At 47.1% G+C, this 14,812-nt stretch overlaps 1 long non-coding RNA gene and 1 pseudogene across 1 annotated transcript; one reads left to right on the forward strand and one right to left on the reverse strand.

Annotated features, from left to right (window-relative positions):
* Positions 1–1,964: 1,964 nt before the first annotated feature.
* On the forward strand, positions 1,965–6,879 carry LOC101121783 (selenide, water dikinase 2-like; annotated as a pseudogene).
* Positions 6,880–8,476: 1,597 nt separating this feature from the next.
* LOC132658617 (uncharacterized) lies at positions 8,477–14,578 on the reverse strand. The gene is made up of 2 exons (XR_009598474.1): positions 12,691–14,578; positions 8,477–9,282 (listed from the first exon to the last, which is right to left on the reverse strand). It is a non-coding gene; the product is annotated as an uncharacterized LOC132658617 (long non-coding RNA).
* Positions 14,579–14,812: the final 234 nt, after the last annotated feature.

Raw genomic sequence — 14,812 nt, forward strand, 5'->3', positions numbered from 1 at the left:
TTCAAAAGGATGGAGGCAAATATCGTGGGACCTCTAGGAAAAATAGTTATAGAACAATTAGAAAACATATACAATGAAATGAAATTAGACACAAATTTGACAACTTACACCAAAAGTCATTCAATACTGACCACAAAAAAATTTAAAATAGTAAACTATAAACATTACAGAATAATAATAAATAAATTATAAATAATACAGAAGAAAACCTACATAATCATGGGTTTGGTTGCCTAGATCATGAGCTTTGACTTTTAACACACCACACACACACGACGCACACATATATACCATTTGTGTGTGTGTATATATACATATACGTGAATTCATGTATGTATAAATATATATATATATACAGGAGTGTGTGTGTATAAATATATATATATGTGTGAATTTGTGTGTGTATATATCATGAATTCATATACATACATACATACATGTGTTTATATATATACACACATGTATATATATATATATATATATATATATATATATATATATATATATATACACACACACACACACAAGAATTCCTGTGTGTGTATGTATATACATTAATTCATGTGTGTGTATAAAGTGAAAGTGAAGTTGCTTAGTCGTGTCTGACTCTTTGTGACCCCATGGATTGTAGCCTATAAGGCTCTGTCCATGGTATTTTCTAGGCAAGAGTACTGGAGTGGGTTGCCATTTCCTTTTCCAGAGGATCTTCCTGACCCAAGGATCGAACCTGGGTCTCCTGCATTGTAAGCAGACGCTTTACCGTGAGCCACCAGGGAAGTCGTGTGTGTGTATATATATACATGAAATTGTGTGTGTGTGTATGTGTGTATACACACATGAATTCCTGTGTGTATGTGTGCATGCATGCTAAGTTGCTTCAGTTGTGTCTGACTCTTTGTGACCCTACGGACTATAGCCCGCCAGGCCCCTCTGTCCATGGGGATTCTCCAAGGATGAATAGGTGGAGTGGGTTGCCATGCCTTCCTCCAGGGGATCTTCCCAATCCAGGGATCAAACCCAGGTCTCCTGCATTGCAGGTGGATTCTTTGGCAGCTGAGCCATCTTTACCATCTGAGCCACCAGGGAAGCCCTTGTGTGTGTACACACACACACACACACACACACACACACACACACACACACACATATGAATATATTATACATATACATACATGAATGGTAATGACTCGAGATTCCAGAAATACACCTTCCATTCATAATGAGCTCATTTTACACAACAGTCCACAGAACTAAATTGGGGGGAAATGGTGTTTTCAACAATTGGCATTGCTAGGCAATTGGCTATCCACATGCAGCAGAATGAAATTGGACCCTTAGCTCATGCCACGTACTAAAAAGCATCTCAAAATATATAAAAGGCTTAAATGTAAAAAGTAAAATTGAAGTCAGCCCCTTGTATCTATGGGTTCTACATCCATGGATTCAAACTCTGTTGAGGTCCTTTAATGGACCAGAATCTGGTGGTCTGGAGTTGACGATAAGAAAGTAAAAGAGAGAGAGAGAGAGGCTGACATTCCTTGGTTTATGCAGAAAACCAATAAAGCTCTTGGCACAGAGCTCGTGCTGCTTCACGTAGGCACCTGATGCCCTCTCAAGGGGGTGAAGGCACAGTGTGCCTTCTTGAGAGGGTCTTAGAAGCCCGGGCAAGAAAGTGAGCTCAGTGGCCTTCTGCGCTCCAAAGAATTAGCTGGAGAGAGAGAGAGGGAAAGAGGGAGAGAGGGAGAGAGGGAGAGAGGGAGAGAGGGAGAGAGGGAGAGAGGGAGAGAGGGAGAGAAAGACACGGGGGACCCAAGCTCTGATGGATAGTGTGTGTATATATACTGTCTTACAAGGTAGCTATTTTCAGCAAAGATAAAAATCAAAAGTCCAGAGGATGTCCTGGAGCGCGTGTTGTGGCAGCAGATGTGCTGCGCCAGTCATGCCAGAGAGAGTCTGCGGTAATATCGTTATGCCTTACTAACTGGAGTGGAAAGTAAAAGGGACCTCTCCTCCTCCAACCTCTTTTCTCCCTCCCTGCTGGGCAGGCGTAATGGCGGAAGTCGCAGCGACTGGTGCCAGCGGAGAGGCTATGGCGGCAGTGGCGGTGGGGGAAGGCTCCTCGGGCCCGGTGGGCTTGCCTCTAGGCCGGGGCTTCTCGAGCTACTGGCCCTTCGAGCCCCAGGCGTTGGGTCTCAGCCCGAGCTGGCGGCTCACCGGCTTCTCTGGCATGAAGGTGAAAGGTCAGGGCGAGGTCAGGATGAAAGGTCAGGGCAAGGTCAGGATGAAAGGTCAGGGCGAGGTCAGGATGAAAGGTCAGGGCAAGGTCAGGCGTGTTGAGGCATGCCTGGGCATGCCCGGGCATGTCAGGACATGTCCCGGCAGAGGGTGCTGCAGACAAGCCCCGGAGACGGGCCGGCAACCGAGCCGACCAATCAGGAGCCGACACGAAGCCCTCGCCATCCAATCAGGAGCTGACACGGAGCCCTTGGACACCAATCACCGCTGAGCCCGCATTTTCTTCCTTATATGGGAGGCCCGGCCCGGGCTATAAAACCCTTCCCCACCCTTACAGACTCTGCAGACTCCCTTTACCCCTGCAGACTCCCTTTACCCAGCAGACTCCCTTTGCTTTGCAGACCCCCCTCGCTTCCTTGCTTCCCCGCCCCCAGAAGTTCTGCCTGAGAGCGACCGCCCAATAAAAGGCCCTGATCAACGGTCCATAGGGGTGGCTCCTTCTTCCCGGGGCGTTTCTTACATCTGGAGCCCAACGTGGGGCTCGAGGTGAGGGCTTCCGGCACTCGCCGTTGAGGCCCCCTCGAGCTCCACCACTGCGGTAGCCCCCCCCCCCCCCCCCCACCCCCAGACCCAGGCGGCTGACCAACCCCCTGGACGGCAGGATATGGGGTAAGTCCCTTCGGCTTTGGAGCCCGCCCTCCCTGGTGACCACTTCCTAGGACCCAGTAACGGGTGCGCAATTACTGGGTCCTCCCGGTCACCAGCTCATGAGGGAGACGTCCCGAACGGCTGTGTAGACCTCCGGCTTCGGCCTCTGGCTTCAGCCTTCCTCGGTCCCCAGCTCGGGAGGGAGACGTTCCGAACGGCTGTGCGGATCCCCGGCTTCCCTTGGCACCTGAAGACGTTTGGGCAGCGGGGGTTAGTCTCCGTTTGGTGATCGCCATGGGATCGACAGCCTCCAAACCTGATCCCCAATATTCTACCCCTTTAGAGGGCCTGCTGGCTAACCTGTGGACCCTAAAACTAAAGGGATACATCCGCCATATTGGCTCACGGTGGCCAGCCACAGGGACATTTGACTTTGATATCCTCCGTGATTTAGATAACTACTGCCGGAGAACGGGAAAATGGTCTGAGGCCCCCTATGTTCAGGCCTTTTGGGCGTTGCGCTCTCGCCCCACCCTGTGCACCACGTGCACTCCCTGCCAAATCCTGCTTATCCTGGCTCCCCCGATTCCACCCTCCCGGGCCAAACCAGCTCCTCCCGCCTCTGAGTCCTCTGTATCCTCTGTTCCCCCAGAAGATCTGGTGGCCCCTCCTCCCTATACCTCTCCCACGGCCCTTACCCCTTCCACTCCGGTTCCTCCTACCTCCCCTCTTCCACTCCGGACTCTCCTACCTCCGCTCCCGCCCCCGAGACTCCACCGCTGGTCCCGGATCCTCCGACCCTTAACCCTATCTTGTATCCTCCTCTTTCCCCCGTCACTCCCTCCCCTTCCCCGGTTAGCTCCCACACTCGCTCCCACCGCAACCCTCCGGGAGCCTCCCTTCCCCCTCCCCCAGCCCCGCTACTCCCTCTCTGACAAGTAGCCGGAGTTGAGGGTCTAGCCCAAGTCCATGTCCCCTTCTCCCTCCAAGACTTAGCACAGATTGAGGCCAAACTGGGTTCCTTCTCCTCCAACCCCACTCAGTACATTAAGCAGTTTACTGGTCTGACCCGTCCCTACGCCTTGACATGGCAGGACATATATGTCATCCTGGGGTCTACCACCACCCCCGAGGAGAGGCAGGCCATCTGGACAGCAGCCAAGGCTCAGGCCGACCAGTGGCACTATGCCAACCCCTCCCCCGAGCGCCCCCCAGGGGCTCAGGTGGTTCCTGACACTGACCCTGATTGGAATTACCAGAAGAGGGGTGGCGGCCAGCTGCGAGTACGCTATATGATCGAGTGTCCATGGCTAAATGGGACCGATCATCATTCTCCTACTGCTCCTGACTTTCGGGCCTTGTATCCTAAACAAGCTTCTGGCCTTTATCAAACAACGGCTCGACACGATCCAGCTGATGGTGATGCGGCAGCAGTACCAAGGGCTTCCAGCAAGCACTCCGTGGCAAGATTAACGGCAGACGCCCCCCTGTCATCCTGGCCTCACCCTACCCCTCGTCGCCCCCATTCAGCAGGAAGTAGCCAGAGAGAGTCGGCGCCCCTTGTCCTATATCAAAAAGGCTGCGATGAAAGGTCAGGGTGAGGTCAGGATAAAAGGTCAGGGCGAGGTCAGGATGAGAGGTCAGGGCAAGGTCAGGCGTGTTGAGGCATGCCTGGGCATGCCCGGGCATGTCGGGACATGTCCCGGCAGAGGGCGCTGCAGACAAGCCCCGGAGACGGGCCGGCAACCGAGCCGACCAATCAGGAGCCGACACGAAGCCCTCGCCATCCAATCAGGAGCTGACACGGATCACTTGTCCAGGAGCCCTTGGACACCGATCACTGCTGAGCCCGCGTTTTCTTCCTTATATGGGAGGCCCGGCCTGGGCTATAAAACCCTTCCCCACCCTTACAGACTCTGCAGACTCCCTTTACCCCTGCAGACTCCCTTTACCCAGCAGACTCCCTTTGCTTTGCAGACCCCCCTCGCTTCCTTGCTTCCTGCCCCCGGGAGTTCTGCCCGAGAGCAACCGCCCAATAAAAGGCCCTGATCAACGGTCCACAGGGGTGGCTCCTTCTTCCCGCGGCGTTTCTTACAGAAGGGCTGAGGCTGCAAGGTCCCCCAGGAGATGCTGCTCAAACTCCTGGAGGGACTGACGAGACCGGAGGTGCTGCCCATGTCGGGCCGGCGCTTGGTCGGAGGCCTTGAAGAGATGGCCCAGGAAGCCGGTCTGCCGGTGAGGGTGGAACCCAGCCCTCCCTTCCCCAGCCTGGGCATTGGGATGGACTCCTGCGTCATACCCCTGAGACACGGGGGCCTGTCCTTGGTGCAGACCACCGACTTCTTTTACCCCCTGGTGGAAGATCCCTATATGATGGGGCGCATCACATGTGCCAACGTGCTGAGTGACCTCTACGCGATGGGCATTACTGAGTGTGACAACATGTTGCTGCTACTCAGCGTCAGCCAGAGTATGCCTGAGGAGGAGCGAGAAAAGATAACACCACTCATGATCAAAGGTTTTCAGGATGCTGCCGAGGAAGGAGGGACTGCAGTGACTGGTGGGCAAATGGTGGTAAACCCTTGGATTATCATCGGTGGAGTTGCCACTGTAGTATGTCAACCAAATGAATTCATCTTGCCTGACAGCGCCGTTGTTGGGGATGTGCTCATGTTAACTAAACCCTCAGGAACCCAGGTTGCCGTCAATGCCCACCAATGGCTGGATAATCCTGAACAATGGAATAAGATAAAGATGGTGGTCTCCAGAAAAGAGGTAGAGCTGGGTTATCAGGAAGCCATGTTCAACATGGCTACCCTCAATAGAATTGCTGCTGGCTGATGCACACGTTTAATGCCCACGCAGCCACAGATATCACCGGCTTTGGCATTCTGGGCCACTCTCAGAACCTTGCAAAACAACAAAGAAATGAGGTCTCCTTTGTCATTCATAATCTGCCCATCATTGCCAAGATGGCTGCCATCAGCAAGGCCAGCGGGCGCTTTGGTCTCCTGCAAGGAATCTCAGCAGAAACTTCTGGGGGGCTACTGATTTGTCTGCCAAGAGAACAAGCAGCTCGCTTTTGTTCAGAAATCAAATCTTCAAAGTATGGAGAGGGTCATCAAGCCTGGATCGTCGGTATTGTGGAAAAGGGAGACCGGATAGCCCAGATCATTGACAAGCCTCGCGTCATTGAGGTCCTACCTCGTGGGGCCACTACTACTCTTGCTCCTGAGAATTCCAGTGCCTCCTCTGAGCTTAGCTTGTGGGATGGAACAGCAGAAGTTGTTCGAACTGTACAGCGTTTGTACACAAGAATGGAGCAATCACTAGAGTTTATTTTAGGAAGAAATTTCCAAAGGCTGCCTGCATAGTAGTTCCAGCTGCTCTTCCTAGGTAATTTGAATCAGCCCATCAAAAGCTGCACATTCCAAGGCCAGAAGTAACATTTTGGACTTCCGGGGGGTCGAGGGTATATATTTGGTCATCTCTTGAATGGAAAAAGCAGAAAACCCCCTGTTTCCTCTTTCCAAGAGCAAGAGGAGATTACTCAGGTTTGAGATATTTTTCTTGGCACGGGATTAATTGATTTCTGCACAGGGAGTGAGATTATTTACTAAAATTACACCAAAAATGCAAAATGAAAAAGACTTAGATCAGAAACAAATAAGTTTGGACCAATACTGTTGATAAATTGAAATTGTTATGAGAGATTTAAATGCAATGTCAAATTCTTATTAGAGTACTCTGAAACACTGGCTCTTTCCTACTCCGGACAAGAATTGAGCAGCTTGTCCAATGACTGGGAAAGGAGGACCTCCAACCACCTTACTTGGTCTCTGTTAATGACGTCTCTCTGTAAACCCCTTTAAGGACTGGGAGAGGCAGACCAAACCCCAGAGCCCAGGTCTTGGTGGACATTAAGATGTTAAATCTTGTGTTGAAAATTCCTGGTGATTTCATCAATAAAGCGATTTCTAGTGAAAAAAAAAAAAATCAAAAGTCCAGACTTACAAATTATCAAGGAAACATAAGGTAATCCATACCAAAGAGAGAGGGTTGTAAATAATCACTTTTAGCATAAGGTTCATAAAAAGGAAGAGGGTTGTAAATAGTTACTTATCACCGTATGGAAAAACTAATGAAGGAAATGCATGCATTCTTCAGCCCTGGGAGTGGCTTGCCAACTCCTCTTAATTCCTGAATATTCATGAATTAATAAGGAACAGAGGATTCATGACAGATCCAAAAGAGCACACAGGAAGCCTGTTAAATGCTTCCTGACAATACTCCAGATCAAAACTATAAGAAAAATAATTTCCAAAGGGTTTCAAAAGGAAACTATTGAATTTGCCACATGCCAGCAACTATTTACATAGCATTCACATTGCATTTATAACATTTATACTGTGATTATATGTATTAGTTATTATAAGTAATCTAGATTTTATTTAAGGTATACAAGAGGATACGTGCCCAGGTTATTTGCAAATACCATTCCATTTTATATAGGAGACTTGAGTATACCAAAATTAGGGTATTCTGGAACCAATTCCCCAAGGGTGCCAAGACATGGCTGTATAAATTCTTCAATAAAACATGGAGGCAGGGCTTCCCTGGTAGCTCACTGATAAAGAATCCACCTGCCAATGCGGGAGACATGGGTTCAATCTCTGGTCTGAGAAGATCCCATGTGCCTCACAGCAACTAAATCTATGCCCCACAACTACTGAGCCTGCTTGGTCTAGAGTCTGTGTAACACAACTAGAGACTCTGTGCACAATAGTGCACAATGGAAAGATATCTCATGACACAAGGAAGACCCTGCCTGCCCCAATTAAGACCTGATGAGGCCAAACAATTAAATATCTTCTTAAAAAACATATAAAAAAACAAATGTTGGCAACAATGCAGAGAAGTTGGAACCTTTAAACATTACTTGTGCAAATGGAAAAGGATTCAACATATGTCTATGATATGAATGTAAAATTACCATACAGCTCAACAACTCTACTCTTGGATATATACCCTAAAGAAGTGAAAACAGGTGTTCACATATATTGATAGCAACACTCTTTATAAGACCCAAAAGGGAGAAATGGTGCAAATGCTCACCAGTGGGTAAATAGATAAACCAATTGGAGTGGATCCATAAACCATTCAAGTGGAATGGTGCAGGCTCTGTGGAAAACAGTGTGCCAGTTCCTCGAAGCTCCCTCACAGGGTTTACCTGTGATCCGCCACATCCATATCAGGGCATACTCCCAACAGACTGGGAACAGGGGCTGGGCACCTATGAGTACACCCCCCCACCCCAAGAGCAGTATGCATCACGGTAGCAAAAGGCGCCAGTGACCCAACTGTCCACCGTGGATGAGGGGACCAAATAAATGTGGTGGCATACATGCAAAGGAATGGGATTCAGCCTAAAAAAAGAAGGGATTCTGACATGTGCTATTGTGAACGGAAACCTGGAAGCCATTATAAATGAAGTAACTGTCACAAGCAGAACAAAATGTCATGATTCCACTTATATGAGGTACACACAGAAGTCAAGTTCAAAGGCAGAAAGTAGAGTGCAATGGCCAGGGGCTGAGGTAAATTTGTCTTTAATGAGCACAGTTTTACTGGTGAAAACAGAAACATTCTGAACATAGATGGAGAAGATATTTGTACAACAATGTGAGTGTGGTTAATGCCACAGAACAGTGTACTTAAAATGTCTTAAATGGTAAATAATCTGTACAATTAATCACACACACACAAAATACATAAAGTCCCAATACATGTTATAATACAGAAAAGGCCATATTTATCTTATGACTCAGGTCGTATTTACCTTGTGAACTTTGCATCTACCAAGGTTGTGAAAATGAGGAAAAGTATCAGTCATGGTTCCAGGAAAAGAAACCTGGATCAGAATGGGGAAAGACGTCTCCCTAAAGTTGGGGCAGCTGGTGAAAGCTGAAATGGGCCTTGGGTTGGATTGTAACATGGAAACCATGTAATTTCCTCGTTTGGACACGACGTGCTGGTGCCCTGGAAGAACACGTTCCCTTTTCCTTTCTTGGGTAAAACTCCCTGGAGAATCTTGTGTGAAGTGGCGCACGCACTCAAGTAAGGAAGGCTGGGAACTCTGAGTGTGTAGATACACAAGACTGTTCTGCTACCGCCGGTTTCTGTACGTTTGGAATTATGGCAAAGTCAAAAACTTTCCAAAACACCTTATCAATACCACACCAGAAAATCAGAGGAAACATCAGACTTCCTAATAGAGGGCAAGCCTTGTTACCTAGATCCACTTCATACAAACTCATGAACCTGATCGCCCCGTGCAATTGACAGGCACTGTGGGAAGCTGCCAGTAGGAGCCACTTTGTCTTCCATGTTGTGAATGACCTGGATGTGATAGAAACAGTGGGGTTTTTGAGTTATAACTTTCTACATAATTCCATTAAAACACCATTGGAACTAACACATGAATTCAGTAATGGTACAAAATCAATACATACAAATCAACTGTACTTCTAAACACAAAAAATGAACCATCAGAAAGAGAAAGAAAACAATCCAATTGACAACTGCATTAAAAAGAACAAAATACCAAGTAATAAATTTAACCAAGGGCTTCTAAGACCTGCACACTGAACACTTTCAGATGTTGATGAATAAAATGAAGAAGAAACCAATAAATAGAAAGATATCCCATGCTTATGGAATGGAAGAATTAGTGCTGTTAAAATGTCCATTCTTTGCAAAGCAATGTCCACTGTGAATGCATTCTTTGCCTAACTTTCAATGGTATTCTTCACAGAAATAGAGCAAATCCTCTTAATATTCATGTGGAAATAGTCAAAGGAATCCTCAGAAATGAGAACTGGCTGGAGGCATCTTATGCTTTGACTTCAGTGTCATGAAGCTATAATCACGAAAATGGCGTAGGACCCATCAGCACACAGACGAGAAGAGCAGGACATGTTACAGAGCCCAAGCTCATTCTGCTCACTGCACAACAGGCCAGTAAATTGGGAGAGAAAGTGTTGGAACAAGGAATAATGATTTTAATTGGAAAGCTAGCAGACCAAGAAGATGGCAGACTAGCCGCTCAATCCATCAGACCCAATTGGGGCTCCTTTCATACACAAGGGGAGGGGTTGGTGCCCACTGCAATGCTGACCAGTGGCTGTTTGGCACTGCAGCTCCACCTGCCCCAGCCCTATTACAACTGTATTACTTCAGGTAGTGATAAGTGCCCTGCAGAGAATGAAGCCAGTCTACAGCCATAATACCCTGAATGCATTGCATCACCTCTGGTCTTGGAAGCTAAGTTAGGGTTGGGCCTGGTTAGTACTTGGATAGGAGACCACCTGGGAATACTGGGTGTTGTAGGGTTTCGGGCTTCCCTAGTGGCTCAGATGGTAAACAATCTGCCTGCCACGCAGGAGATTTGGGTTTGATCCTTGGGTTGAGAAGATCCCCCTGGAAAAAAGGAATGGCTACTGTCGGGAGCCAGTGTGAGGAATTCCACCCGTGACAAGGTCATGCGGCAGAGCTCTGATGGCAAGGGTAATCAGACCTCAGGTTTTCCCCCTGGAATTTCCTGAGCAACCACCCCCCTCCCCCAAAATAAGAATCTGCCTGCTTTTCCACTCTTCTAATATTCTCTGGAAAAAGTCAACTCAGGGCTTTAGTCTTCTGCATTTGAAAGGGATGTTTCACTTAAAACCTCCGATAGCTCTCTAACTTGCCTAACAGGTTCCCCTAGACCTCTTACAGCTTGCAAATTGCTTACAGCCCCCCAACCGTGAGAGGTGCAAAGCTTAAAGCATCTTAAAGATACAGGGCCTTTTCTAAAGAGTTAAAAATTACATTGGTGACGGGTTTTCACTGTTGACTCAATGATTGCCGCTAGGCCACCATATTCTTTGTCTTTTAGGCACCTGGGAGGATGTTAATCAATGTAAACGGGATATGGAAAAAGATATATAGTAGTTTTGATGTTAGCAACACTAGACTTTTGAGTTAATTACTTTTCTCTTTGTTATATATCACTGCACTCCTCTTATGTCCTTGCTATGTAAGAATGTAACTTTATTTAGTGCTTTCTGAGAATGGCACCAGACTTTGGGAAGATCAACACAAGTAAGTCTTCTGGTTGACAAACCCTTATCAGAAAAAAGGCTGTAAAATGTTAATTGGCCCTTTTGGCTGGAAGATGATGTAAATTACCTAAGACTTGTGTATACAACTAGGTATGCAGAGAGAAAAGCCTGGTTTTGATAAGAGTCTGGGCTGCTAATGCTGCATAACTTTGTATTACCCATTGATCTCCATGTTTTATCAAAAGTATAAAAGGCCTTCTGAACAATAGAGGACACAGCCAGTCGCTGGGCTGGTTTCCCCCGTGTCTCTCTCTCTCTCTCTTCTCCCTCTCCCTCCCTCTCCTCTTTACTTTAATTTCAGGCTGAATTCCCATCTGGGGCACGGAGGCTCGCCAAGTCTACTTACTTGCCCTGGCTGTTAAGACCTGCGCGAAACGGAGACTAAGGCGAGGCACCCTTAGCTATTCAAGTGAGCACCGGTGGCCCAACGTAGATGGTGTAAATTCCTTGTCTGGAATTTTATTGGTCTTCCACATAATCCAAGTTATTCAGCCCTCTTCCTCCACTTAATTTTCCTACTACACTATTTCTTCCTAATCTAATCTTATATTAATAAGTAAATAAGTTCTCCTCGCTAACGCCGTCCCCTCTTCGAATTCCCTGGATCCACCAGGGCTAATGCATTGCATCGCCTCTGGTCTTGGAAGCTAAGTTAGGGTTGGGCCTGGTTAGTACTTGGATAGGAGACCACCTGGGAATACTGGGTGTTGTAGGGTTTCGGGCTTCCCTAGTGGCTCAGATGGTAAACAATCTGCCTGCCACGAAGGAGATTTGGGTTTTATCCTTGGGTCGAGAAGATCCCACTGGAAAAAAGAAATGGCTACCCATTCCAGTATTGTTGCCTGGAGAATTCCATGGACAGAGGAGCGTGGCAGGCCACAGTTCATGGGGTTGCAAAGAGTTGAACACAGCTGAGCAACTAACATTAACTAACTAACTAAGGGGATGAAGACTCAGAGAGCTGCCTTTTTTGGTAGGCTCAGCAGAGGTTCTCCAGGCGCTAATGGTTGTGAAGGAACTTAATGGGCCCCTTTCCTATATGGCCTCACTGATGCCAGGAGCCAGGCTTTGCCAAATAACAGTCCAGAGACCAGCCTGTCATGGTAAGTTCATTCTGCTTTCTTGTTTCTTACATCTGACCATTCAAGAAGCCCTCACATGTGTTTTACCTCCTTACCATGTCTTTTCTTCATCCAGGTTTCCATCTGTACTGGTAGTGCCTCCCCTGCATCCATTCCTGCTTTGAGCCACAACTGCCCCTTTAAGCTACAGACCCCATCCTCCATGCTGCAGCAGGGCGGGCTGGGTCACCTGGAACACGGGTCCTGCCACTGCTGTGAGTGATGTTGCAGGATGCTCATCATCCTTTAGGGTTGCCCTGCTTGGCCCCTCACCACCTCCTGTCATCCGTGGGGCCAGTTCTTCCAAGGGGGGTGGCAGGCTCTTCAGCTTCTGGTTGACATGCTCTTTCTCCAGCTTGTTACCTTCTTTAGAAATGTTTCATCATCTCCACCAAATACCCACTTGGAACTTTTAAGATGGCACTTGAAACAGGCTCCTGTGTCACATCAGTGCCCTTGCCCCCTCCCCCCTTGCCTCCACGTGACCTCTGGGCATTCCCCATCCCAAACCATAACAAACTTACCTTAGTTCCTGCCACAATGTCCTTTTCTGCATCTCTGGCGACATCTCTCATCATCCTTTCTCCTCTGCACCATCTTCCCTCCATCAGGATCGCCTGGTTGCAGGAACTGAGAAAAGTGAAGCTTCCTGTGCCCCCAGAGACCTCTCTTCTCCCCAGCTCTCACCTCATCCTCATCCCTCTGGATTTAGCATTTTGTACTCTTTGAACTGGGCATTACGATGAATTTAATTGCTGCTGTACACTCTTCCCCACTCCAAGTTGATATTCAGTTTTCCTTTTTAATTTTTCAAGTTATTTTAATTGTGGCAACAGTGATTTATGACATTATATAACTCTCATATGTGCCTTGTATGTCGACTTCACACACACAATACCGTGCTCACCGCCAAAAATTTATTTTCAGTTCCTCACCATACAGTGGCCCTTTACCTATTTCTCCCTCTTTCTTTTCATTTTTAAATGTCAGTGATGAGTACAGGCCTTGGCACAAAGTAGATGACAAGCCAACGTATAGGTGATGAAAAATTTATAGTGAAAAAAATTAGACCTAAACTCAAAGATGATTTATGGAAAAAAAAAAAGAAAGTCTTTTCCATTAGCTTTTTCCCCCCATTAGCTTCAATAATGCTTTTCTATTAGCATAATGCTTCCTTTTTTCCTTCTATTCCCTTGTCTATTTCCATCTCTTTGGATCATAACGTTCTCTATCTTATTGTCTTCCCATAACGCTGACGTAGGAGATAGATGGACTCCAGGTTAGACATTTACAACTAGCCTTCTGTTTACATTTCCTGAGACAAGAGATAGGTGGACTCCAGTTGAGGCATTTACAATCAGCCTCCTGTTTGCTCTCTGAAATGGTAGAAACAACAGAAAGATGATAAATAGCCAGCGTTTGTCTCAACACTTTAAAGTAATAGTCATGGCAAGGACAAAGAGGGACAAAATCCTGCTTGAATAACGGATTAAGATATCTCCCCTCCCCCCACCCCCTTTTGGGACAAGGGAAACACTACACATGTGCAGAAAGGCTCCTTGTGGGTCAAAAGTCAGGTGGAAATGCCAGACCATAATGAGTCTTGCTTCTGCCAGAAGCTTCCACTTCGAGATCCATCTTAGCTGAGGGGTGTGGGCACACCAGGGGAGAGTCCCAGGATAGGTCGGATGTGAAAAAAGAAACCAGAAAATTGGCAGAAAGGAAGACAAAGACCCAGAAGAACTGGCCTATATAAATGACTTAGCCACCTCTTTATTGCGCTCCTTCTCACTAGGGCGGGGGGCCCCCATAACCTTGCTCTCCTGGTGTGTATCTCCGTCTTGCTTCTGACTTAACGAAATCAACTGTTTCTCTATGTTCTTTCCCACGTGTTGCTGTGCTGTGTCTTTAATAATAAACTTTGTACCTGCACTTACAGTTTCTGCCTCCATACTAAATATGTTTTTCACTGGGGCAAAGATCCAGGGAAAATTAGCTTCTAGCCTCTAGCCCTTGCTGGCCTGGTGGCTAGGATTCCTGGTTTTCATTCAGGCTACCCAGGTTCAGTTCCTGGGTAGGTAATTAGATCTCACTTCACGTCACCACTCACTGCTGCCTCACTGAAGTGAAGTGAAGTGAAGTTGCTCGGTCGTGTCCGACCCTTTGCAACCCCATGGACTGTAGCCTACCAGGCTCCTCCATCTATAGGATTTTCCAGGCAAGAATACTGGAGTGGGTTGCCATTTCCTTCTCCAGGAGATCTTCCCAACCCAGGGACTGAACCCTGATCTCCCGCATTATAGGCAGATGCTTTACTGTCTAAGCCACCAGGGAAGTGAGCTGCCTCACTGAGATCAACTCAATTTTTATCACAATTTAATCTACATCATATGAATTTTTGCAACTAATTTGTAACTTATAGAAAAAAGACTTCTTAGGTATTAACATACTGGTATTTCCAAAAGGGGGAAATACTTCTTCCCTAAAACTGCATTAAGAAAATTTGAACTTAAGAAAATATGTTTTGGTGTAGCAGAATTATTATTTTATCTTTACAAACCAGCATTTGTTAAATACTTAACTGCTAATAACTGTTCAGGCTTCCCTGGCGGCTAAGCTGGTAAAGAATCCACCTGCAATGCAGGA

The sequence above is a fragment of the Ovis aries genome, chromosome 25 (genome assembly GCF_016772045.2).
Source record: "Ovis aries strain OAR_USU_Benz2616 breed Rambouillet chromosome 25, ARS-UI_Ramb_v3.0, whole genome shotgun sequence".
Lineage (NCBI taxonomy): Eukaryota > Metazoa > Chordata > Mammalia > Artiodactyla > Bovidae > Ovis > Ovis aries.